The 25,840-nt window shown below is 55.0% G+C and overlaps 13 non-coding genes across 13 annotated transcripts; 7 read left to right on the forward strand and 6 right to left on the reverse strand.

The window, feature by feature from the left end:
• Window positions 1-1,812: 1,812 nt before the first annotated feature.
• Window positions 1,813-1,931, forward strand: LOC148841708 (5S ribosomal RNA). The gene has a single exon (XR_016093066.1). It is a non-coding gene; the product is annotated as a 5S ribosomal RNA (ribosomal RNA).
• A 1,704-nt stretch (window positions 1,932-3,635) lies between these two features.
• Window positions 3,636-3,799, reverse strand: LOC148841709 (U1 spliceosomal RNA). Its single transcript, XR_016091686.1, has one exon. It is a non-coding gene; the product is annotated as a U1 spliceosomal RNA (small nuclear RNA).
• Window positions 3,800-5,680: 1,881 nt separating this feature from the next.
• Window positions 5,681-5,799, forward strand: LOC148841710 (5S ribosomal RNA). The gene has a single exon (XR_016093068.1). It is a non-coding gene; the product is annotated as a 5S ribosomal RNA (ribosomal RNA).
• Window positions 5,800-7,495: 1,696 nt separating this feature from the next.
• Window positions 7,496-7,659, reverse strand: LOC148841711 (U1 spliceosomal RNA). The gene has a single exon (XR_016091691.1). It is a non-coding gene; the product is annotated as a U1 spliceosomal RNA (small nuclear RNA).
• Window positions 7,660-9,531: 1,872 nt separating this feature from the next.
• LOC148841712 (5S ribosomal RNA) lies at window positions 9,532-9,650 on the forward strand. Its single transcript, XR_016093070.1, has one exon. It is a non-coding gene; the product is annotated as a 5S ribosomal RNA (ribosomal RNA).
• Window positions 9,651-11,352: 1,702 nt separating this feature from the next.
• LOC148841713 (U1 spliceosomal RNA) lies at window positions 11,353-11,516 on the reverse strand. Its single transcript, XR_016091704.1, has one exon. It is a non-coding gene; the product is annotated as a U1 spliceosomal RNA (small nuclear RNA).
• A 1,863-nt stretch (window positions 11,517-13,379) lies between these two features.
• Window positions 13,380-13,498, forward strand: LOC148841714 (5S ribosomal RNA). Its single transcript, XR_016093073.1, has one exon. It is a non-coding gene; the product is annotated as a 5S ribosomal RNA (ribosomal RNA).
• A 1,706-nt stretch (window positions 13,499-15,204) lies between these two features.
• LOC148841715 (U1 spliceosomal RNA) lies at window positions 15,205-15,368 on the reverse strand. Its single transcript, XR_016091723.1, has one exon. It is a non-coding gene; the product is annotated as a U1 spliceosomal RNA (small nuclear RNA).
• A 1,869-nt stretch (window positions 15,369-17,237) lies between these two features.
• Window positions 17,238-17,356, forward strand: LOC148841716 (5S ribosomal RNA). The gene has a single exon (XR_016093075.1). It is a non-coding gene; the product is annotated as a 5S ribosomal RNA (ribosomal RNA).
• A 1,702-nt stretch (window positions 17,357-19,058) lies between these two features.
• On the reverse strand, window positions 19,059-19,222 carry LOC148841717 (U1 spliceosomal RNA). Its single transcript, XR_016091752.1, has one exon. It is a non-coding gene; the product is annotated as a U1 spliceosomal RNA (small nuclear RNA).
• Window positions 19,223-21,085: 1,863 nt separating this feature from the next.
• Window positions 21,086-21,204, forward strand: LOC148841718 (5S ribosomal RNA). The gene has a single exon (XR_016093077.1). It is a non-coding gene; the product is annotated as a 5S ribosomal RNA (ribosomal RNA).
• Window positions 21,205-22,910: 1,706 nt separating this feature from the next.
• Window positions 22,911-23,074, reverse strand: LOC148841719 (U1 spliceosomal RNA). Its single transcript, XR_016091767.1, has one exon. It is a non-coding gene; the product is annotated as a U1 spliceosomal RNA (small nuclear RNA).
• A 1,860-nt stretch (window positions 23,075-24,934) lies between these two features.
• LOC148841720 (5S ribosomal RNA) lies at window positions 24,935-25,053 on the forward strand. The gene has a single exon (XR_016093080.1). It is a non-coding gene; the product is annotated as a 5S ribosomal RNA (ribosomal RNA).
• The last annotated feature ends 787 nt before the right edge of the window (window positions 25,054-25,840 follow it).

Raw genomic sequence — 25,840 nt, forward strand, 5'->3', positions numbered from 1 at the left:
CCCTGCACGCCACCGCCTCCTGCTGGGCCCACTCTTTCACACACTCACACGCCACACCAACACTCAAAAGTGTGGGCAAAACGAGAAAACGAGCGCGCCGTTTCCTACACATCTGCAGTCGCCATTTCGCCATCGCAGCATGTCCCGGGATGCAATTCGGCCTCATTTACATATCACCAGACCGGCAGATCGCTACGCAAGCTCGCGACGTGCGCCTGCCACACACCGAACAAACACCGGAGCCTCTTCAGCAATTTCCGAAAAACGCGCCTGCTCGCCTGCCCCCAAGGCTCCGTCTCTTACCTGCTCTCCAGAGCCTGCTGCCTTCCGTGCTTTTCCCTCGGCACCGCTGCACCGCACCGCACACAACTCCTGCAGCGGGGGGAGAAAGTTTCCACGCTCCGCCGCAGGGAAGGCTCGCTCCGTGCGCACACGTCCTTTCAATGCCAGTTCAACAAGTGCTCCGCATTAGCAGCGTCGGGGCTCCGGCGTGTCGCGCCTCACCTCACCTCGCACAGCCCCCTTCCTTCAATGTCTGGCGCTGGGCACGCCCCGCTCTCCTCCACCTCATCTTATCGCGTGTGACCTCCGACAATGGCCACAATGCCGGGGAATGGCACCTGTAAAGTGTTAATTGGGGCACAGGAACAGCCCGCCTCGTCTCGGGGGCCGGCTTCAAAGACAATACAGCAAGCACAGCGGGGCGGGGGAAGAAGACGACACGACACTCGCAGGCACATTCAGCTCCGGCGGGAACGAGTCCTCCGTCGGTCTTTTCAAGTGCTGAGAGCCGAGTAATCCCCAGTGACTAGGTCTCACCCTGCGACTCTCGACTGGGCTCACCCACGGCAGCCCAGCAGGTGTGAGCCCGGCCGGCACCCGGATGGGAGATTCCCCCCGGGAAAGCTCAGGTTGCTGCTGCTGCTGCTGCTGCTGCTGCTGCTGCTGCTCCTGCTCCTGCGAGAGGGGTGACTGGGACCAGTAGGGAGCGCTCACCCTGCGGGCTGTGTGGCTCTCTTATGCCCCAGCATCCTCATGGCGACACTCTGCTGCACAAACAGGCGCCGTCCTTCGGGGGAGGCGTAAAACCGAGGTGTCCTGACCCTCCTTGGCCATTCCAAATCCCAGGGCGTCTCTCAAGAAAGAGTCACGGGGGTGTTACCCATCAGTCGGGCTCTCCTCCTAATCCCCGTCTCACCTGTAACAATCAATGATGAGGCCCCCTGTCCCGTGATATTGTACTTGTCTCCTGGCCGCTGGCTGGCGCCGTGAGATTTAGTGCTCGCGCAAGAGACCGGGGCAGGGCGCGAACGCGGCCCCCCGCCCCCCACAAAGTGTGCGCTCCAGGTTCCCTCTCGGGGCTCTGCAGCACAGCGTCCCGGCGCTTCCTCCTCGCCGGCCGCCGGGACAGCGGAAAGGCAGCGAGAAGGAGCCTCTTGCTCTGACGCCGCAAGGCCACAAGAGGGCGGAGGCGCCGCGCGTCTGGCCGACGTGTAGGGCCGGTGCGCTTTATGTGCCGAAATAAAACGCGACAGCCCCGAAATGTTTTCAGAGTGCTGTGCACTGGAGGTTTCTGTCTTGTGAAGACTTGCCTTGTGCTCCTCCGTGCAGTTTGTTTGTCCTGCTCCAGTGCGGGACAAGAGCAGGGCAAGCCAACTGAAGGGAGCACATTCGCCAACATCCAGGCACGCACTGAGTTCGAAAGCGGCTCCTTTCCAAAGAATCGCACATGAACGATCCCTCAGTCCCGCCCAGGGGGCACGGCGCCCCCGCCACACAGCTTCAAGTAGCGAGTCCGGCGCCCCGGCTTTCGCTTACGGCCACACCACCCTGAACACGCCCGATCTCGTCTGATCTCGGAAGCTAAGCAGGGTCGGGCCTGGTTAGTACTTGGATGGGAGACCGCCTGGGAATACCAGGTGCTGTAAGCTTTTGCTCTCTCGGCCAGCAGGGGTCGCCGTTGGTGCCGTAGGCTTTGGGAGGAAGAACTCGAGTATGGACATTTATTTCCCGAAAATACCAAACATTTCAATCTTCCCACTTTTGTTTCCTTCGGCAACGCTGAGTGGCAAACGGTATCGCGACGGTCATCCACTTTCTAGGCATGCCAGTTCAGAAAGAGAAGCTCCCTCACATCCCTTCAGATGCTCAAGAAAAATGATCAATATCCTGATCTCTAAAGATGGCTCTTTTAATGGCATGCATGTGATTCGTATTAGAAAAAAAACACGTTTGTAAAACGAATATCGAAGCTGCCTCTAAATCTGCAATTGAAGGTCAGTCAATAGCAAGTGACAGTCAATGTGTCGACCTCACACCTTGGTCTTCTGGTTGGATTAGCGATGTGTTGCATGCTGGCAAGAACTCAGTTTCAATGCTGGGGTATAATGACTCATGGAGAGCTTTTGGTGTTGGATTTTGTTCTTAAGATTTACAGTATTTCTCTCTCTCTCTCTCTCTCTATATATATATATTATGAGTGCAGGACATAAGGTAGTCAGGTGACATTGCACTACAAACTGGTACACACACGTGCAATAGACTGAACTCCAAAGTCAAACTGATGGAGTGTGAGAAAAACAATAAAGGATTACTGTACCTGGACAGAGAGCGGGAGAAAGCAAGAATCAGTCAGACCACCAAGGTCAGACAAGCTGAAAGATCACAAATTAAGTACCTTATCACGAGGTGAACATTTAACGTGTATAACCAGAAGAAAGATTGTATTTTGTAGGGCTTGTGCTGCAGTAGCTGTGAAACCCTCATGCTGGGTAGTAGTCTCTGCTACTAAGTTGAGGCTTAGGGGGTGAGAGCCAGTTGAACCGCCTCTACAACAGCTACAGCCAAACAGAAAAGCTGAAGGCTTTCCATACGGCTGTGTCCCGAGAGGTCCAGTCAGCACAACAGAAACTGAGTACGAGGGGATCGCGAGACCCGAGGATAAAATGCAGGACCATTAAAACATCTGAATCAATGTGGGTTTGAGTGGGTGAATCATGCCGCCGTCAAAACAACATTAACAGCACTATGTGAACCCCATGTTACCTGGTCCGAGGACAGATTCGGTCACCTTCCGCTGTAGCATGCATACCGTGCTTCAAAAGGCAGAAAAGGAAATCTAGAAACAAAGTGATAGAGAAAGAGAAGAAGGGGGCAAATATTCAGAACATGTCTGTAGGATCATTCATTTCTACTTCTCAGGGATTCCTTGTGTATTTTTATTACAGTGCGCTCTGCTGGGTAAGGACTATTCGCTACTCTAGAAGCCACTGGTCTAGAAGAAGACGAATGCATTCTTCAAAGCCACCCAAGGCCCTTTGTATCCAACAGAGCACAGATTCTCGAACAAAATGAGCAGGGATGGATTCAGAGTGAGCAGAAAAAAAGGGAAAAACCGAGTTAAGAACAAGAAAGCATAGCGTATGTCTGTAACGGGCACTAACACGAGTACCATGTCGTCTGCCAGTGCTCGTGAAAAACCCCAGGGCGTCTTTCTAATAACCCCCCTCTATGAAGCGGTTTCACCAGCATGTTGTGCTGCTCACGGGGGGGGGGCTGCCGAGCGCGGAAGCCCAGCACAGCTCCCCAGCACACAGCACACAGCAAAGCCGCATCTGTTATTGGACCAAGCACATCAGGGGAGAGCGCGAACGCAGTCCCCCACTACCAGAAATTATGCAGTCGAGATTCCCACATTTGGGGAATTCGCAGGGGTCAGCACAGCCGGAGTGCAATGGCCGAGCCTCGCCCTGGGTGAACCTCCTTCTTGATCAAGGTATCTCCCCTGCCAGGTAAGTATGAATTGTACAGGCCCCTGCAAGCGGCCCGCACCCACAGCACAGCACTCGCAGCCTAGGCCAGCTCCTCGCCCTGCACGCCACCGCCTCCTGCTGGGCCCACTCTTTCACACACTCACACGCCACACCAACACTCAAAAGTGTGGGCAAAACGAGAAAACGAGCGCGCCGTTTCCTACACATCTGCAGTCGCCATTTCGCCATCGCAGCATGTCCCGGGATGCAATTCGGCCTCATTTACATATCACCAGACCGGCAGATCGCTACGCAAGCTCGCGACGTGCGCCTGCCACACACCGAACAAACACCGGAGCCTCTTCAGCAATTTCCGAAAAACGCGCCTGCTCGCCTGCCCCCAAGGCTCCGTCTCTTACCTGCTCTCCAGAGCCTGCTGCCTTCCGTGCTTTTCCCTCGGCACCGCTGCACCGCACCGCACACAACTCCTGCAGCGGGGGGAGAAAGTTTCCACGCTCCGCCGCAGGGAAGGCTCGCTCCGTGCGCACACGTCCTTTCAATGCCAGTTCAACAAGTGCTCCGCATTAGCAGCGTCGGGGCTCCGGCGTGTCGCGCCTCACCTCACCTCGCACAGCCCCCTTCCTTCAATGTCTGGCGCTGGGCACGCCCCGCTCTCCTCCACCTCATCTTATCGCGTGTGACCTCCGACAATGGCCACAATGCCGGGGAATGGCACCTGTAAAGTGTTAATTGGGGCACAGGAACAGCCCGCCTCGTCTCGGGGGCCGGCTTCAAAGACAATACAGCAAGCACAGCGGGGCGGGGGAAGAAGACGACACGACACTCGCAGGCACATTCAGCTCCGGCGGGAACGAGTCCTCCGTCGGTCTTTTCAAGTGCTGAGAGCCGAGTAATCCCCAGTGACTAGGTCTCACCCTGCGACTCTCGACTGGGCTCACCCACGGCAGCCCAGCAGGTGTGAGCCCGGCCGGCACCCGGATGGGAGATTCCCCCCGGGAAAGCTCAGGTTGCTGCTGCTGCTGCTGCTGCTGCTGCTGCTGCTGCTCCTGCTCCTGCGAGAGGGGTGACTGGGACCAGTAGGGAGCGCTCACCCTGCGGGCTGTGTGGCTCTCTTATGCCCCAGCATCCTCATGGCGACACTCTGCTGCACAAACAGGCGCCGTCCTTCGGGGGAGGCGTAAAACCGAGGTGTCCTGACCCTCCTTGGCCATTCCAAATCCCAGGGCGTCTCTCAAGAAAGAGTCACGGGGGTGTTACCCATCAGTCGGGCTCTCCTCCTAATCCCCGTCTCACCTGTAACAATCAATGATGAGGCCCCCTGTCCCGTGATATTGTACTTGTCTCCTGGCCGCTGGCTGGCGCCGTGAGATTTAGTGCTCGCGCAAGAGACCGGGGCAGGGCGCGAACGCGGCCCCCCGCCCCCCACAAAGTGTGCGCTCCAGGTTCCCTCTCGGGGCTCTGCAGCACAGCGTCCCGGCGCTTCCTCCTCGCCGGCCGCCGGGACAGCGGAAAGGCAGCGAGAAGGAGCCTCTTGCTCTGACGCCGCAAGGCCACAAGAGGGCGGAGGCGCCGCGCGTCTGGCCGACGTGTAGGGCCGGTGCGCTTTATGTGCCGAAATAAAACGCGACAGCCCCGAAATGTTTTCAGAGTGCTGTGCACTGGAGGTTTCTGTCTTGTGAAGACTTGCCTTGTGCTCCTCCGTGCAGTTTGTTTGTCCTGCTCCAGTGCGGGACAAGAGCAGGGCAAGCCAACTGAAGGGAGCACATTCGCCAACATCCAGGCACGCACTGAGTTCGAAAGCGGCTCCTTTCCAAAGAATCGCACATGAACGATCCCTCAGTCCCGCCCAGGGGGCACGGCGCCCCCGCCACACAGCTTCAAGTAGCGAGTCCGGCGCCCCGGCTTTCGCTTACGGCCACACCACCCTGAACACGCCCGATCTCGTCTGATCTCGGAAGCTAAGCAGGGTCGGGCCTGGTTAGTACTTGGATGGGAGACCGCCTGGGAATACCAGGTGCTGTAAGCTTTTGCTCTCTCGGCCAGCAGGGGTCGCCGTTGGTGCCGTAGGCTTTGGGAGGAAGAACTCGAGTATGGACATTTATTTCCCGAAAATACCAAACATTTCAATCTTCCCACTTTTGTTTCCTTCGGCAACGCTGAGTGGCAAACGGTATCGCGACGGTCATCCACTTTCTAGGCATGCCAGTTCAGAAAGAGAAGCTCCCTCACATCCCTTCAGATGCTCAAGAAAAATGATCAATATCCTGATCTCTAAAGATGGCTCTTTTAATGGCATGCATGTGATTCGTATTAGAAAAAAAACACGTTTGTAAAACGAATATCGAAGCTGCCTCTAAATCTGCAATTGAAGGTCAGTCAATAGCAAGTGACAGTCAATGTGTCGACCTCACACCTTGGTCTTCTGGTTGGATTAGCGATGTGTTGCATGCTGGCAAGAACTCAGTTTCAATGCTGGGGTATAATGACTCATGGAGAGCTTTTGGTGTTGGATTTTGTTCTTAAGATTTACAGTATTTCTCTCTCTCTCTATATATATATATTATGAGTGCAGGACATAAGGTAGTCAGGTGACATTGCACTACAAACTGGTACACACACGTGCAATAGACTGAACTCCAAAGTCAAACTGATGGAGTGTGAGAAAAACAATAAAGGATTACTGTACCTGGACAGAGAGCGGGAGAAAGCAAGAATCAGTCAGACCACCAAGGTCAGACAAGCTGAAAGATCACAAATTAAGTACCTTATCACGAGGTGAACATTTAACGTGTATAACCAGAAGAAAGATTGTATTTTGTAGGGCTTGTGCTGCAGTAGCTGTGAAACCCTCATGCTGGGTAGTAGTCTCTGCTACTAAGTTGAGGCTTAGGGGGTGAGAGCCAGTTGAACCGCCTCTACAACAGCTACAGCCAAACAGAAAAGCTGAAGGCTTTCCATACGGCTGTGTCCCGAGAGGTCCAGTCAGCACAACAGAAACTGAGTACGAGGGGATCGCGAGACCCGAGGATAAAATGCAGGACCATTAAAACATCTGAATCAATGTGGGTTTGAGTGGGTGAATCATGCCGCCGTCAAAACAACATTAACAGCACTATGTGAACCCCATGTTACCTGGTCCGAGGACAGATTCGGTCACCTTCCGCTGTAGCATGCATACCGTGCTTCAAAAGGCAGAAAAGGAAATCTAGAAACAAAGTGATAGAGAAAGAGAAGAAGGGGGCAAATATTCAGAACATGTCTGTAGGATCATTCATTTCTACTTCTCAGGGATTCCTTGTGTATTTTTATTACAGTGCGCTCTGCTGGGTAAGGACTATTCGCTACTCTAGAAGCCACTGGTCTAGAAGAAGACGAATGCATTCTTCAAAGCCACCCAAGGCCCTTTGTATCCAACAGAGCACAGATTCTCGAACAAAATGAGCAGGGATGGATTCAGAGTGAGCAGAAAAAAAGGGAAAAACCGAGTTAAGAACAAGAAAGCATAGCGTATGTCTGTAACGGGCACTAACACGAGTACCATGTCGTCTGCCAGTGCTCGTGAAAAACCCCAGGGCGTCTTTCTAATAACCCCCCTCTATGAAGCGGTTTCACCAGCATGTTGTGCTGCTCACGGGGGGGGGGCTGCCGAGCGCGGAAGCCCAGCACAGCTCCCCAGCACACAGCACACAGCAAAGCCGCATCTGTTATTGGACCAAGCACATCAGGGGAGAGCGCGAACGCAGTCCCCCACTACCAGAAATTATGCAGTCGAGATTCCCACATTTGGGGAATTCGCAGGGGTCAGCACAGCCGGAGTGCAATGGCCGAGCCTCGCCCTGGGTGAACCTCCTTCTTGATCAAGGTATCTCCCCTGCCAGGTAAGTATGAGTTGTACAGGCCCCTGCAAGCGGCCCGCACCCACAGCACAGCACTCGCAGCCTAGGCCAGCTCCTCGCCCTGCACGCCACCGCCTCCTGCTGGGCCCACTCTTTCGCACACTCACACGCCACACCAACACTCAAAAGTGTGGGCAAAACGAGAAAACGAGCGCGCCGTTTCCTACACATCTGCAGTCGCCATTTCGCCATCGCAGCATGTCCCGGGATGCAATTCGGCCTCATTTACATATCACCAGACCGGCAGATCGCTACGCAAGCTCGCGACGTGCGCCTGCCACACACCGAACAAACACCGGAGCCTCTTCAGCAATTTCCGAAAAACGCGCCTGCTCGCCTGCCCCCAAGGCTCCGTCTCTTACCTGCTCTCCAGAGCCTGCTGCCTTCCGTGCTTTTCCCTCGGCACCGCTGCACCGCACCGCACACAACTCCTGCAGCGGGGGGAGAAAGTTTCCACGCTCCGCCGCAGGGAAGGCTCGCTCCGTGCGCACACGTCCTTTCAATGCCAGTTCAACAAGTGCTCCGCATTAGCAGCGTCGGGGCTCCGGCGTGTCGCGCCTCACCTCACCTCGCACAGCCCCCTTCCTTCAATGTCTGGCGCTGGGCACGCCCCGCTCTCCTCCACCTCATCTTATCGCGTGTGACCTCCGACAATGGCCACAATGCCGGGGAATGGCACCTGTAAAGTGTTAATTGGGGCACAGGAACAGCCCGCCTCGTCTCGGGGGCCGGCTTCAAAGACAATACAGCAAGCACAGCGGGGCGGGGGAAGAAGACGACACGACACTCGCAGGCACATTCAGCTCCGGCGGGAACGAGTCCTCCGTCGGTCTTTTCAAGTGCTGAGAGCCGCGTAATCCCCAGTGACTAGGTCTCACCCTGCGACTCTCGACTGGGCTCACCCACGGCAGCCCAGCAGGTGTGAGCCCGGCCGGCACCCGGATGGGAGATTCCCCCCGGGAAAGCTCAGGTTGCTGCTGCTGCTGCTGCTGCTGCTGCTCCTGCTCCTGCGAGAGGGGTGACTGGGACCAGTAGGGAGCGCTCACCCTGCGGGCTGTGTGGCTCTCTTATGCCCCAGCATCCTCATGGCGACACTCTGCTGCACAAACAGGCGCCGTCCTTCGGGGGAGGCGTAAAACCGAGGTGTCCTGACCCTCCTTGGCCATTCCAAATCCCAGGGCGTCTCTCAAGAAAGAGTCACGGGGGTGTTACCCATCAGTCGGGCTCTCCTCCTAATCCCCGTCTCACCTGTAACAATCAATGATGAGGCCCCCTGTCCCGTGATATTGTACTTGTCTCCTGGCCGCTGGCTGGCGCCGTGAGATTTAGTGCTCGCGCAAGAGACCGGGGCAGGGCGCGAACGCGGCCCCCCGCCCCCCACAAAGTGTGCGCTCCAGGTTCCCTCTCGGGGCTCTGCAGCACAGCGTCCCGGCGCTTCCTCCTCGCCGGCCGCCGGGACAGCGGAAAGGCAGCGAGAAGGAGCCTCTTGCTCTGACGCCGCAAGGCCACAAGAGGGCGGAGGCACCGCGCGTCTGGCCGACGTGTAGGGCCGGTGCGCTTTATGTGCCGAAATAAAACGCGACAGCCCCGAAATGTTTTCAGAGTGCTGTGCACTGGAGGTTTCTGTCTTGTGAAGACTTGCCTTGTGCTCCTCCGTGCAGTTTGTTTGTCCTGCTCCAGTGCGGGACAAGAGCAGGGCAAGCCAACTGAAGGGAGCACATTCGCCAACATCCAGGCACGCACTGAGTTCGAAAGCGGCTCCTTTCCAAAGAATCGCACATGAACGATCCCTCAGTCCCGCCCAGGGGGCACGGCGCCCCCGCCACACAGCTTCAAGTAGCGAGTCCGGCGCCCCGGCTTTCGCTTACGGCCACACCACCCTGAACACGCCCGATCTCGTCTGATCTCGGAAGCTAAGCAGGGTCGGGCCTGGTTAGTACTTGGATGGGAGACCGCCTGGGAATACCAGGTGCTGTAAGCTTTTGCTCTCTCGGCCAGCAGGGGTCGCCGTTGGTGCCGTAGGCTTTGGGAGGAAGAACTCGAGTATGGACATTTATTTCCCGAAAATACCAAACATTTCAATCTTCCCACTTTTGTTTCCTTCGGCAACGCTGAGTGGCAAACGGTATCGCGACGGTCATCCACTTTCTAGGCATGCCAGTTCAGAAAGAGAAGCTCCCTCACATCCCTTCAGATGCTCAAGAAAAATGATCAATATCCTGATCTCTAAAGATGGCTCTTTTAATGGCATGCATGTGATTCGTATTAGAAAAAAAACACGTTTGTAAAACGAATATCGAAGCTGCCTCTAAATCTGCAATTGAAGGTCAGTCAATAGCAAGTGACAGTCAATGTGTCGACCTCACACCTTGGTCTTCTGGTTGGATTAGCGATGTGTTGCATGCTGGCAAGAACTCAGTTTCAATGCTGGGGTATAATGACTCATGGAGAGCTTTTGGTGTTGGATTTTGTTCTTAAGATTTACAGTATTTCTCTCTCTCTCTCTCTCTCTATATATATATTATGAGTGCAGGACATAAGGTAGTCAGGTGACATTGCACTACAAACTGGTACACACACGTGCAATAGACTGAACTCCAAAGTCAAACTGATGGAGTGTGAGAAAAACAATAAAGGATTACTGTACCTGGACAGAGAGCGGGAGAAAGCAAGAATCAGTCAGACCACCAAGGTCAGACAAGCTGAAAGATCACAAATTAAGTACCTTATCACGAGGTGAACATTTAACGTGTATAACCAGAAGAAAGATTGTATTTTGTAGGGCTTGTGCTGCAGTAGCTGTGAAACCCTCATGCTGGGTAGTAGTCTCTGCTACTAAGTTGAGGCTTAGGGGGTGAGAGCCAGTTGAACCGCCTCTACAACAGCTACAGCCAAACAGAAAAGCTGAAGGCTTTCCATACGGCTGTGTCCCGAGAGGTCCAGTCAGCACAACAGAAACTGAGTACGAGGGGATCGCGAGACCCGAGGATAAAATGCAGGACCATTAAAACATCTGAATCAATGTGGGTTTGAGTGGGTGAATCATGCCGCCGTCAAAACAACATTAACAGCACTATGTGAACCCCATGTTACCTGGTCCGAGGACAGATTCGGTCACCTTCCGCTGTAGCATGCATACCGTGCTTCAAAAGGCAGAAAAGGAAATCTAGAAACAAAGTGATAGAGAAAGAGAAGAAGGGGGCAAATATTCAGAACATGTCTGTAGGATCATTCATTTCTACTTCTCAGGGATTCCTTGTGTATTTTTATTACAGTGCGCTCTGCTGGGTAAGGACTATTCGCTACTCTAGAAGCCACTGGTCTAGAAGAAGACGAATGCATTCTTCAAAGCCACCCAAGGCCCTTTGTATCCAACAGAGCACAGATTCTCGAACAAAATGAGCAGGGATGGATTCAGAGTGAGCAGAAAAAAAGGGAAAAACCGAGTTAAGAACAAGAAAGCATAGCGTATGTCTGTAACGGGCACTAACACGAGTACCATGTCGTCTGCCAGTGCTCGTGAAAAACCCCAGGGCGTCTTTCTAATAACCCCCCTCTATGAAGCGGTTTCACCAGCACGTTGTGCTGCTCACGGGGGGGGGGCTGCCGAGCGCGGAAGCCCAGCACAGCTCCCCAGCACACAGCACACAGCAAAGCCGCATCTGTTATTGGACCAAGCACATCAGGGGAGAGCGCGAACGCAGTCCCCCACTACCAGAAATTATGCAGTCGAGATTCCCACATTTGGGGAATTCGCAGGGGTCAGCACAGCCGGAGTGCAATGGCCGAGCCTCGCCCTGGGTGAACCTCCTTCTTGATCAAGGTATCTCCCCTGCCAGGTAAGTATGAGTTGTACAGGCCCCTGCAAGCGGCCCGCACCCACAGCACAGCACTCGCAGCCTAGGCCAGCTCCTCGCCCTGCACGCCACCGCCTCCTGCTGGGCCCACTCTTTCGCACACTCACACGCCACACCAACACTCAAAAGTGTGGGCAAAACGAGAAAACGAGCGCGCCGTTTCCTACACATCTGCAGTCGCCATTTCGCCATCGCAGCATGTCCCGGGATGCAATTCGGCCTCATTTACATATCACCAGACCGGCAGATCGCTACGCAAGCTCGCGACGTGCGCCTGCCACACACCGAACAAACACCGGAGCCTCTTCAGCAATTTCCGAAAAACGCGCCTGCTCGCCTGCCCCCAAGGCTCCGTCTCTTACCTGCTCTCCAGAGCCTGCTGCCTTCCGTGCTTTTCCCTCGGCACCGCTGCACCGCACCGCACACAACTCCTGCAGCGGGGGGAGAAAGTTTCCACGCTCCGCCGCAGGGAAGGCTCGCTCCGTGCGCACACGTCCTTTCAATGCCAGTTCAACAAGTGCTCCGCATTAGCAGCGTCGGGGCTCCGGCGTGTCGCGCCTCACCTCACCTCGCACAGCCCCCTTCCTTCAATGTCTGGCGCTGGGCACGCCCCGCTCTCCTCCACCTCATCTTATCGCGTGTGACCTCCGACAATGGCCACAATGCCGGGGAATGGCACCTGTAAAGTGTTAATTGGGGCACAGGAACAGCCCGCCTCGTCTCGGGGGCCGGCTTCAAAGACAATACAGCAAGCACAGCGGGGCGGGGGAAGAAGACGACACGACACTCGCAGGCACATTCAGCTCCGGCGGGAACGAGTCCTCCGTCGGTCTTTTCAAGTGCTGAGAGCCGAGTAATCCCCAGTGACTAGGTCTCACCCTGCGACTCTCGACTGGGCTCACCCACGGCAGCCCAGCAGGTGTGAGCCCGGCCGGCACCCGGATGGGAGATTCCCCCCGGGAAAGCTCAGGTTGCTGCTGCTGCTGCTGCTGCTGCTCCTGCGAGAGGGGTGACTGGGACCAGTAGGGAGCGCTCACCCTGCGGGCTGTGTGGCTCTCTTATGCCCCAGCATCCTCATGGCGACACTCTGCTGCACAAACAGGCGCCGTCCTTCGGGGGAGGCGTAAAACCGAGGTGTCCTGACCCTCCTTGGCCATTCCAAATCCCAGGGCGTCTCTCAAGAAAGAGTCACGGGGGTGTTACCCATCAGTCGGGCTCTCCTCCTAATCCCCGTCTCACCTGTAACAATCAATGATGAGGCCCCCTGTCCCGTGATATTGTACTTGTCTCCTGGCCGCTGGCTGGCGCCGTGAGATTTAGTGCTCGCGCAAGAGACCGGGGCAGGGCGCGAACGCGGCCCCCCGCCCCCCACAAAGTGTGCGCTCCAGGTTCCCTCTCGGGGCTCTGCAGCACAGCGTCCCGGCGCTTCCTCCTCGCCGGCCGCCGGGACAGCGGAAAGGCAGCGAGAAGGAGCCTCTTGCTCTGACGCCGCAAGGCCACAAGAGGGCGGAGGCGCCGCGCGTCTGGCCGACGTGTAGGGCCGGTGCGCTTTATGTGCCGAAATAAAACGCGACAGCCCCGAAATGTTTTCAGAGTGCTGTGCACTGGAGGTTTCTGTCTTGTGAAGACTTGCCTTGTGCTCCTCCGTGCAGTTTGTTTGTCCTGCTCCAGTGCGGGACAAGAGCAGGGCAAGCCAACTGAAGGGAGCACATTCGCCAACATCCAGGCACGCACTGAGTTCGAAAGCGGCTCCTTTCCAAAGAATCGCACATGAACGATCCCTCAGTCCCGCCCAGGGGGCACGGCGCCCCCGCCACACAGCTTCAAGTAGCGAGTCCGGCGCCCCGGCTTTCGCTTACGGCCACACCACCCTGAACACGCCCGATCTCGTCTGATCTCGGAAGCTAAGCAGGGTCGGGCCTGGTTAGTACTTGGATGGGAGACCGCCTGGGAATACCAGGTGCTGTAAGCTTTTGCTCTCTCGGCCAGCAGGGGTCGCCGTTGGTGCCGTAGGCTTTGGGAGGAAGAACTCGAGTATGGACATTTATTTCCCGAAAATACCAAACATTTCAATCTTCCCACTTTTGTTTCCTTCGGCAACGCTGAGTGGCAAACGGTATCGCGACGGTCATCCACTTTCTAGGCATGCCAGTTCAGAAAGAGAAGCTCCCTCACATCCCTTCAGATGCTCAAGAAAAATGATCAATATCCTGATCTCTAAAGATGGCTCTTTTAATGGCATGCATGTGATTCGTATTAGAAAAAAAACACGTTTGTAAAACGAATATCGAAGCTGCCTCTAAATCTGCAATTGAAGGTCAGTCAATAGCAAGTGACAGTCAATGTGTCGACCTCACACCTTGGTCTTCTGGTTGGATTAGCGATGTGTTGCATGCTGGCAAGAACTCAGTTTCAATGCTGGGGTATAATGACTCATGGAGAGCTTTTGGTGTTGGATTTTGTTCTTAAGATTTACAGTATTTCTCTCTCTCTCTCTCTCTCTCTATATATATATATTATGAGTGCAGGACATAAGGTAGTCAGGTGACATTGCACTACAAACTGGTACACACACGTGCAATAGACTGAACTCCAAAGTCAAACTGATGGAGTGTGAGAAAAACAATAAAGGATTACTGTACCTGGACAGAGAGCGGGAGAAAGCAAGAATCAGTCAGACCACCAAGGTCAGACAAGCTGAAAGATCACAAATTAAGTACCTTATCACGAGGTGAACATTTAACGTGTATAACCAGAAGAAAGATTGTATTTTGTAGGGCTTGTGCTGCAGTAGCTGTGAAACCCTCATGCTGGGTAGTAGTCTCTGCTACTAAGTTGAGGCTTAGGGGGTGAGAGCCAGTTGAACCGCCTCTACAACAGCTACAGCCAAACAGAAAAGCTGAAGGCTTTCCATACGGCTGTGTCCCGAGAGGTCCAGTCAGCACAACAGAAACTGAGTACGAGGGGATCGCGAGACCCGAGGATAAAATGCAGGACCATTAAAACATCTGAATCAATGTGGGTTTGAGTGGGTGAATCATGCCGCCGTCAAAACAACATTAACAGCACTATGTGAACCCCATGTTACCTGGTCCGAGGACAGATTCGGTCACCTTCCGCTGTAGCATGCATACCGTGCTTCAAAAGGCAGAAAAGGAAATCTAGAAACAAAGTGATAGAGAAAGAGAAGAAGGGGGCAAATATTCAGAACATGTCTGTAGGATCATTCATTTCTACTTCTCAGGGATTCCTTGTGTATTTTTATTACAGTGCGCTCTGCTGGGTAAGGACTATTCGCTACTCTAGAAGCCACTGGTCTAGAAGAAGACGAATGCATTCTTCAAAGCCACCCAAGGCCCTTTGTATCCAACAGAGCACAGATTCTCGAACAAAATGAGCAGGGATGGATTCAGAGTGAGCAGAAAAAAAGGGAAAAACCGAGTTAAGAACAAGAAAGCATAGCGTATGTCTGTAACGGGCACTAACACGAGTACCATGTCGTCTGCCAGTGCTCGTGAAAAACCCCAGGGCGTCTTTCTAATAACCCCCCTCTATGAAGCGGTTTCACCAGCATGTTGTGCTGCTCACGGGGGGGGGGCTGCCGAGCGCGGAAGCCCAGCACAGCTCCCCAGCACACAGCACACAGCAAAGCCGCATCTGTTATTGGACCAAGCACATCAGGGGAGAGCGCGAACGCAGTCCCCCACTACCAGAAATTATGCAGTCGAGATTCCCACATTTGGGGAATTCGCAGGGGTCAGCACAGCCGGAGTGCAATGGCCGAGCCTCGCCCTGGGTGAACCTCCTTCTTGATCAAGGTATCTCCCCTGCCAGGTAAGTATGAGTTGTACAGGCCCCTGCAAGCGGCCCGCACCCACAGCACAGCACTCGCAGCCTAGGCCAGCTCCTCGCCCTGCACGCCACCGCCTCCTGCTGGGCCCACTCTTTCGCACACTCACACGCCACACCAACACTCAAAAGTGTGGGCAAAACGAGAAAACGAGCGCGCCGTTTCCTACACATCTGCAGTCGCCATTTCGCCATCGCAGCATGTCCCGGGATGCAATTCGGCCTCATTTACATATCACCAGACCGGCAGATCGCTACGCAAGCTCGCGACGTGCGCCTGCCACACACCGAACAAACACCGGAGCCTCTTCAGCAATTTCCGAAAAACGCGCCTGCTCGCCTGCCCCCAAGGCTCCGTCTCTTACCTGCTCTCCAGAGCCTGCTGCCTTCCGTGCTTTTCCCTCGGCACCGCTGCACCGCACCGCACACAACTCCTGCAGCGGGGGGAGAAAGTTTCCACGCTCCGCCGCAGGGAAGGCTCGCTCCGTGCGCACACGTCCTTTCAATGCCAGTTCAACAAGTGCTCCGCATTAGCAGCGTCGGGGCTCCGGCGTGTCGCGCCTCACCTCACCTCGCACAGCCCCCTTCCTTCAATGTCTGGCGCTGGGCACGCCCCGCTCTCCTCCACCTCATCTTATCGCGTGTGACCTCCGACAATGGCCACAATGCCGGGGAATGGCACCTGTAAAGTGTTAATTGGGGCACAGGAACAGCCCGCCTCGTCTCGGGGGCCGGCTTCAAAGACAATACAGCAAGCACAGCGGGGCGGGGGAAGAAGACGACACGACACTCGCAGGCACATTCAGCTCCGGCGGGAACGAGTCCTCCGTCGGTCTTTTCAAGTGCTGAGAGCCGCGTAATCCCCAGTGACTAGGTCTCACCCTGCGACTCTCGACTGGGCTCACCCACGGCAGCCCAGCAGGTGTGAGCCCGGCCGGCACCCGGATGGGAGATTCCCCCCGGGAAAGCTCAGGTTGCTGCTGCTGCTGCTGCTGCTGCTGCTGCTCCTGCGAGAGGGGTGACTGGGACCAGTAGGGAGCGCTCACCCTGCGGGCTGTGTGGCTCTCTTATGCCCCAGCATCCTCATGGCGACACTCTGCTGCACAAACAGGCGCCGTCCTTCGGGGGAGGCGTAAAACCGAGGTGTCCTGACCCTCCTTGGCCATTCCAAATCCCAGGGCGTCTCTCAAGAAAGAGTCACGGGGGTGTTACCCATCAGTCGGGCTCTCCTCCTAATCCCCGTCTCACCTGTAACAATCAATGATGAGGCCCCCTGTCCCGTGATATTGTACTTGTCTCCTGGCCGCTGGCTGGCGCCGTGAGATTTAGTGCTCGCGCAAGAGACCGGGGCAGGGCGCGAACGCGGCCCCCCGCCCCCCACAAAGTGTGCGCTCCAGGTTCCCTCTCGGGGCTCTGCAGCACAGCGTCCCGGCGCTTCCTCCTCGCCGGCCGCCGGGACAGCGGAAAGGCAGCGAGAAGGAGCCTCTTGCTCTGACGCCGCAAGGCCACAAGAGGGCGGAGGCACCGCGCGTCTGGCCGACGTGTAGGGCCGGTGCGCTTTATGTGCCGAAATAAAACGCGACAGCCCCGAAATGTTTTCAGAGTGCTGTGCACTGGAGGTTTCTGTCTTGTGAAGACTTGCCTTGTGCTCCTCCGTGCAGTTTGTTTGTCCTGCTCCAGTGCGGGACAAGAGCAGGGCAAGCCAACTGAAGGGAGCACATTCGCCAACATCCAGGCACGCACTGAGTTCGAAAGCGGCTCCTTTCCAAAGAATCGCACATGAACGATCCCTCAGTCCCGCCCAGGGGGCACGGCGCCCCCGCCACACAGCTTCAAGTAGCGAGTCCGGCGCCCCGGCTTTCGCTTACGGCCACACCACCCTGAACACGCCCGATCTCGTCTGATCTCGGAAGCTAAGCAGGGTCGGGCCTGGTTAGTACTTGGATGGGAGACCGCCTGGGAATACCAGGTGCTGTAAGCTTTTGCTCTCTCGGCCAGCAGGGGTCGCCGTTGGTGCCGTAGGCTTTGGGAGGAAGAACTCGAGTATGGACATTTATTTCCCGAAAATACCAAACATTTCAATCTTCCCACTTTTGTTTCCTTCGGCAACGCTGAGTGGCAAACGGTATCGCGACGGTCATCCACTTTCTAGGCATGCCAGTTCAGAAAGAGAAGCTCCCTCACATCCCTTCAGATGCTCAAGAAAAATGATCAATATCCTGATCTCTAAAGATGGCTCTTTTAATGGCATGCATGTGATTCGTATTAGAAAAAAAACACGTTTGTAAAACGAATATCGAAGCTGCCTCTAAATCTGCAATTGAAGGTCAGTCAATAGCAAGTGACAGTCAATGTGTCGACCTCACACCTTGGTCTTCTGGTTGGATTAGCGATGTGTTGCATGCTGGCAAGAACTCAGTTTCAATGCTGGGGTATAATGACTCATGGAGAGCTTTTGGTGTTGGATTTTGTTCTTAAGATTTACAGTATTTCTCTCTCTCTCTCTCTCTCTATATATATATTATGAGTGCAGGACATAAGGTAGTCAGGTGACATTGCACTACAAACTGGTACACACACGTGCAATAGACTGAACTCCAAAGTCAAACTGATGGAGTGTGAGAAAAACAATAAAGGATTACTGTACCTGGACAGAGAGCGGGAGAAAGCAAGAATCAGTCAGACCACCAAGGTCAGACAAGCTGAAAGATCACAAATTAAGTACCTTATCACGAGGTGAACATTTAACGTGTATAACCAGAAGAAAGATTGTATTTTGTAGGGCTTGTGCTGCAGTAGCTGTGAAACCCTCATGCTGGGTAGTAGTCTCTGCTACTAAGTTGAGGCTTAGGGGGTGAGAGCCAGTTGAACCGCCTCTACAACAGCTACAGCCAAACAGAAAAGCTGAAGGCTTTCCATACGGCTGTGTCCCGAGAGGTCCAGTCAGCACAACAGAAACTGAGTACGAGGGGATCGCGAGACCCGAGGATAAAATGCAGGACCATTAAAACATCTGAATCAATGTGGGTTTGAGTGGGTGAATCATGCCGCCGTCAAAACAACATTAACAGCACTATGTGAACCCCATGTTACCTGGTCCGAGGACAGATTCGGTCACCTTCCGCTGTAGCATGCATACCGTGCTTCAAAAGGCAGAAAAGGAAATCTAGAAACAAAGTGATAGAGAAAGAGAAGAAGGGGGCAAATATTCAGAACATGTCTGTAGGATCATTCATTTCTACTTCTCAGGGATTCCTTGTGTATTTTTATTACAGTGCGCTCTGCTGGGTAAGGACTATTCGCTACTCTAGAAGCCACTGGTCTAGAAGAAGACGAATGCATTCTTCAAAGCCACCCAAGGCCCTTTGTATCCAACAGAGCACAGATTCTCGAACAAAATGAGCAGGGATGGATTCAGAGTGAGCAGAAAAAAAGGGAAAAACCGAGTTAAGAACAAGAAAGCATAGCGTATGTCTGTAACGGGCACTAACACGAGTACCATGTCGTCTGCCAGTGCTCGTGAAAAACCCCAGGGCGTCTTTCTAATAACCCCCCTCTATGAAGCGGTTTCACCAGCACGTTGTGCTGCTCACGGGGGGGGGGCTGCCGAGCGCGGAAGCCCAGCACAGCTCCCCAGCACACAGCACACAGCAAAGCCGCATCTGTTATTGGACCAAGCACATCAGGGGAGAGCGCGAACGCAGTCCCCCACTACCAGAAATTATGCAGTCGAGATTCCCACATTTGGGGAATTCGCAGGGGTCAGCACAGCCGGAGTGCAATGGCCGAGCCTCGCCCTGGGTGAACCTCCTTCTTGATCAAGGTATCTCCCCTGCCAGGTAAGTATGAGTTGTACAGGCCCCTGCAAGCGGCCCGCACCCACAGCACAGCACTCGCAGCCTAGGCCAGCTCCTCGCCCTGCACGCCACCGCCTCCTGCTGGGCCCACTCTTTCGCACACTCACACGCCACACCAACACTCAAAAGTGTGGGCAAAACGAGAAAACGAGCGCGCCGTTTCCTACACATCTGCAGTCGCCATTTCGCCATCGCAGCATGTCCCGGGATGCAATTCGGCCTCATTTACATATCACCAGACCGGCAGATCGCTACGCAAGCTCGCGACGTGCGCCTGCCACACACCGAACAAACACCGGAGCCTCTTCAGCAATTTCCGAAAAACGCGCCTGCTCGCCTGCCCCCAAGGCTCCGTCTCTTACCTGCTCTCCAGAGCCTGCTGCCTTCCGTGCTTTTCCCTCGGCACCGCTGCACCGCACCGCACACAACTCCTGCAGCGGGGGGAGAAAGTTTCCACGCTCCGCCGCAGGGAAGGCTCGCTCCGTGCGCACACGTCCTTTCAATGCCAGTTCAACAAGTGCTCCGCATTAGCAGCGTCGGGGCTCCGGCGTGTCGCGCCTCACCTCACCTCGCACAGCCCCCTTCCTTCAATGTCTGGCGCTGGGCACGCCCCGCTCTCCTCCACCTCATCTTATCGCGTGTGACCTCCGACAATGGCCACAATGCCGGGGAATGGCACCTGTAAAGTGTTAATTGGGGCACAGGAACAGCCCGCCTCGTCTCGGGGGCCGGCTTCAAAGACAATACAGCAAGCACAGCGGGGCGGGGGAAGAAGACGACACGACACTCGCAGGCACATTCAGCTCCGGCGGGAACGAGTCCTCCGTCGGTCTTTTCAAGTGCTGAGAGCCGAGTAATCCCCAGTGACTAGGTCTCACCCTGCGACTCTCGACTGGGCTCACCCACGGCAGCCCAGCAGGTGTGAGCCCGGCCGGCACCCGGATGGGAGATTCCCCCCGGGAAAGCTCAGGTTGCTGCTGCTGCTGCTGCTGCTGCTCCTGCGAGAGGGGTGACTGGGACCAGTAGGGAGCGCTCACCCTGCGGGCTGTGTGGCTCTCTTATGCCCCAGCATCCTCATGGCGACACTCTGCTGCACAAACAGGCGCCGTCCTTCGGGGGAGGCGTAAAACCGAGGTGTCCTGACCCTCCTTGGCCATTCCAAATCCCAGGGCGTCTCTCAAGAAAGAGTCACGGGGGTGTTACCCATCAGTCGGGCTCTCCTCCTAATCCCCGTCTCACCTGTAACAATCAATGATGAGGCCCCCTGTCCCGTGATATTGTACTTGTCTCCTGGCCGCTGGCTGGCGCCGTGAGATTTAGTGCTCGCGCAAGAGACCGGGGCAGGGCGCGAACGCGGCCCCCCGCCCCCCACAAAGTGTGCGCTCCAGGTTCCCTCTCGGGGCTCTGCAGCACAGCGTCCCGGCGCTTCCTCCTCGCCGGCCGCCGGGACAGCGGAAAGGCAGCGAGAAGGAGCCTCTTGCTCTGACGCCGCAAGGCCACAAGAGGGCGGAGGCGCCGCGCGTCTGGCCGACGTGTAGGGCCGGTGCGCTTTATGTGCCGAAATAAAACGCGACAGCCCCGAAATGTTTTCAGAGTGCTGTGCACTGGAGGTTTCTGTCTTGTGAAGACTTGCCTTGTGCTCCTCCGTGCAGTTTGTTTGTCCTGCTCCAGTGCGGGACAAGAGCAGGGCAAGCCAACTGAAGGGAGCACATTCGCCAACATCCAGGCACGCACTGAGTTCGAAAGCGGCTCCTTTCCAAAGAATCGCACATGAACGATCCCTCAGTCCCGCCCAGGGGGCACGGCGCCCCCGCCACACAGCTTCAAGTAGCGAGTCCGGCGCCCCGGCTTTCGCTTACGGCCACACCACCCTGAACACGCCCGATCTCGTCTGATCTCGGAAGCTAAGCAGGGTCGGGCCTGGTTAGTACTTGGATGGGAGACCGCCTGGGAATACCAGGTGCTGTAAGCTTTTGCTCTCTCGGCCAGCAGGGGTCGCCGTTGGTGCCGTAGGCTTTGGGAGGAAGAACTCGAGTATGGACATTTATTTCCCGAAAATACCAAACATTTCAATCTTCCCACTTTTGTTTCCTTCGGCAACGCTGAGTGGCAAACGGTATCGCGACGGTCATCCACTTTCTAGGCATGCCAGTTCAGAAAGAGAAGCTCCCTCACATCCCTTCAGATGCTCAAGAAAAATGATCAATATCCTGATCTCTAAAGATGGCTCTTTTAATGGCATGCATGTGATTCGTATTAGAAAAAAAACACGTTTGTAAAACGAATATCGAAGCTGCCTCTAAATCTGCAATTGAAGGTCAGTCAATAGCAAGTGACAGTCAATGTGTCGACCTCACACCTTGGTCTTCTGGTTGGATTAGCGATGTGTTGCATGCTGGCAAGAACTCAGTTTCAATGCTGGGGTATAATGACTCATGGAGAGCTTTTGGTGTTGGATTTTGTTCTTAAGATTTACAGTATTTCTCTCTCTCTCTCTCTCTCTCTATATATATATATTATGAGTGCAGGACATAAGGTAGTCAGGTGACATTGCACTACAAACTGGTACACACACGTGCAATAGACTGAACTCCAAAGTCAAACTGATGGAGTGTGAGAAAAACAATAAAGGATTACTGTACCTGGACAGAGAGCGGGAGAAAGCAAGAATCAGTCAGACCACCAAGGTCAGACAAGCTGAAAGATCACAAATTAAGTACCTTATCACGAGGTGAACATTTAACGTGTATAACCAGAAGAAAGATTGTATTTTGTAGGGCTTGTGCTGCAGTAGCTGTGAAACCCTCATGCTGGGTAGTAGTCTCTGCTACTAAGTTGAGGCTTAGGGGGTGAGAGCCAGTTGAACCGCCTCTACAACAGCTACAGCCAAACAGAAAAGCTGAAGGCTTTCCATACGGCTGTGTCCCGAGAGGTCCAGTCAGCACAACAGAAACTGAGTACGAGGGGATCGCGAGACCCGAGGATAAAATGCAGGACCATTAAAACATCTGAATCAATGTGGGTTTGAGTGGGTGAATCATGCCGCCGTCAAAACAACATTAACAGCACTATGTGAACCCCATGTTACCTGGTCCGAGGACAGATTCGGTCACCTTCCGCTGTAGCATGCATACCGTGCTTCAAAAGGCAGAAAAGGAAATCTAGAAACAAAGTGATAGAGAAAGAGAAGAAGGGGGCAAATATTCAGAACATGTCTGTAGGATCATTCATTTCTACTTCTCAGGGATTCCTTGTGTATTTTTATTACAGTGCGCTCTGCTGGGTAAGGACTATTCGCTACTCTAGAAGCCACTGGTCTAGAAGAAGACGAATGCATTCTTCAAAGCCACCCAAGGCCCTTTGTATCCAACAGAGCACAGATTCTCGAACAAAATGAGCAGGGATGGATTCAGAGTGAGCAGAAAAAAAGGGAAAAACCGAGTTAAGAACAAGAAAGCATAGCGTATGTCTGTAACGGGCACTAACACGAGTACCATGTCGTCTGCCAGTGCTCGTGAAAAACCCCAGGGCGTCTTTCTAATAACCCCCCTCTATGAAGCGGTTTCACCAGCATGTTGTGCTGCTCACGGGGGGGGGGCTGCCGAGCGCGGAAGCCCAGCACAGCTCCCCAGCACACAGCACACAGCAAAGCCGCATCTGTTATTGGACCAAGCACATCAGGGGAGAGCGCGAACGCAGTCCCCCACTACCAGAAATTATGCAGTCGAGATTCCCACATTTGGGGAATTCGCAGGGGTCAGCACAGCCGGAGTGCAATGGCCGAGCCTCGCCCTGGGTGAACCTCCTTCTTGATCAAGGTATCTCCCCTGCCAGGTAAGTATGAGTTGTACAGGCCCCTGCAAGCGGCCCGCACCCACAGCACAGCACTCGCAGCCTAGGCCAGCTCCTCGCCCTGCACGCCACCGCCTCCTGCTGGGCCCACTCTTTCGCACACTCACACGCCACACCAACACTCAAAAGTGTGGGCAAAACGAGAAAACGAGCGCGCCGTTTCCTACACATCTGCAGTCGCCATTTCGCCATCGCAGCATGTCCCGGGATGCAATTCGGCCTCATTTACATATCACCAGACCGGCAGATCGCTACGCAAGCTCGCGACGTGCGCCTGCCACACACCGAACAAACACCGGAGCCTCTTCAGCAATTTCCGAAAAACGCGCCTGCTCGCCTGCCCCCAAGGCTCCGTCTCTTACCTGCTCTCCAGAGCCTGCTGCCTTCCGTGCTTTTCCCTCGGCACCGCTGCACCGCACCGCACACAACTCCTGCAGCGGGGGGAGAAAGTTTCCACGCTCCGCCGCAGGGAAGGCTCGCTCCGTGCGCACACGTCCTTTCAATGCCAGTTCAACAAGTGCTCCGCATTAGCAGCGTCGGGGCTCCGGCGTGTCGCGCCTCACCTCACCTCGCACAGCCCCCTTCCTTCAATGTCTGGCGCTGGGCACGCCCCGATCTCCTCCACCTCATCTTATCGCGTGTGACCTCCGACAATGGCCACAATGCCGGGGAATGGCACCTGTAAAGTGTTAATTGGGGCACAGGAACAGCCCGCCTCGTCTCGGGGGCCGGCTTCAAAGACAATACAGCAAGCACAGCGGGGCGGGGGAAGAAGACGACACGACACTCGCAGGCACATTCAGCTCCGGCGGGAACGAGTCCTCCGTCGGTCTTTTCAAGTGCTGAGAGCCGAGTAATCCCCGGTGACTAGGTCTCACCCTGCGACTCTCGACTGGGCTCACCCACGGCAGCCCAGCAGGTGTGAGCCCGGCCGGCACCCGGATGGGAGATTCCCCCCGGGAAAGCTCAGGTTGCTGCTGCTGCTGCTCCTGCTCCTGCGAGAGGGGTGACTGGGACCAGTAGGGAGCGCTCACCCTGCGGGCTGTGTGGCTCTCTTATGCCCCAGCATCCTCATGGCGACACTCTGCTGCACAAACAGGCGCCGTCCTTCGGGGGAGGCGTAAAACCGAGGTGTCCTGACCCTCCTTGGCCATTCCAAATCCCAGGGCGTCTCTCAGGAAAGAGTCACGGGGGTGTTACCCATCAGTCGGGCTCTCCTCCTAATCCCCGTCTCACCTGTAACAATCAATGATGAGGCCCCCTGTCCCGTGATATTGTACTTGTCTCCTGGCCGCTGGCTGGCGCCGTGAGATTTAGTGCTCGCGCAAGAGACCGGGGCAGGGCGCGAACGCGGCCCCCCGCCCCCCACAAAGTGTGCGCTCCAGGTTCCCTCTCGGGGCTCTGCAGCACAGCGTCCCGGCGCTTCCTCCTCGCCGGCTGCCGGGACAGCGGAAAGGCAGCGAGAAGGAGCCTCTTGCTCTGACGCCGCAAGGCCACAAGAGGGCGGAGGCGCCGCGCGTCTGGCCGACGTGTAGGGCCGGTGCGCTTTATGTGCCGAAATAAAACGCGACAGCCCCGAAATGTTTTCAGAGTGCTGTGCACTGGAGGTTTCTGTCTTGTGAAGACTTGCCTTGTGCTCCTCCGTGCAGTTTGTTTGTCCTGCTCCAGTGCGGGACAAGAGCAGGGCAAGCCAACTGAAGGGAGCACATTCGCCAACATCCAGGCACGCACTGAGTTCGAAAGCGGCTCCTTTCCAAAGAATCGCACATGAACGATCCCTCAGTCCCGCCCAGGGGGCACGGCGCCCCCGCCACACAGCTTCAAGTAGCGAGTCCGGCGCCCCGGCTTTCGCTTACGGCCACACCACCCTGAACACGCCCGATCTCGTCTGATCTCGGAAGCTAAGCAGGGTCGGGCCTGGTTAGTACTTGGATGGGAGACCGCCTGGGAATACCAGGTGCTGTAAGCTTTTGCTCTCTCGGCCAGCAGGGGTCGCCGTTGGTGCCGTAGGCTTTGGGAGGAAGAACTCGAGTATGGACATTTATTTCCCGAAAATACCAAACATTTCAATCTTCCCACTTTTGTTTCCTTCGGCAACGCTGAGTGGCAAACGGTATCGCGACGGTCATCCACTTTCTAGGCATGCCAGTTCAGAAAGAGAAGCTCCCTCACATCCCTTCAGATGCTCAAGAAAAATGATCAATATCCTGATCTCTAAAGATGGCTCTTTTAATGGCATGCATGTGATTCGTATTAGAAAAAAAACACGTTTGTAAAACGAATATCGAAGCTGCCTCTAAATCTGCAATTGAAGGTCAGTCAATAGCAAGTGACAGTCAATGTGTCGACCTCACACCTTGGTCTTCTGGTTGGATTAGCGATGTGTTGCATGCTGGCAAGAACTCAGTTTCAATGCTGGGGTATAATGACTCATGGAGAGCTTTTGGTGTTGGATTTTGTTCTTAAGATTTACAGTATTTCTCTCTCTCTCTCTCTCTCTCTATATATATATATTATGAGTGCAGGACATAAGGTAGTCAGGTGACATTGCACTACAAACTGGTACACACACGTGCAATAGACTGAACTCCAAAGTCAAACTGATGGAGTGTGAGAAAAACAATAAAGGATTACTGTACCTGGACAGAGAGCGGGAGAAAGCAAGAATCAGTCAGACCACCAAGGTCAGACAAGCTGAAAGATCACAAATTAAGTACCTTATCACGAGGTGAACATTTAACGTGTATAACCAGAAG

Source organism: Atractosteus spatula, chromosome 1, assembly GCF_055471065.1.
Source record: "Atractosteus spatula isolate fAtrSpa1 chromosome 1, fAtrSpa1.hap1, whole genome shotgun sequence".
In the NCBI taxonomy this organism is placed as follows: domain Eukaryota; kingdom Metazoa; phylum Chordata; class Actinopteri; order Semionotiformes; family Lepisosteidae; genus Atractosteus; species Atractosteus spatula.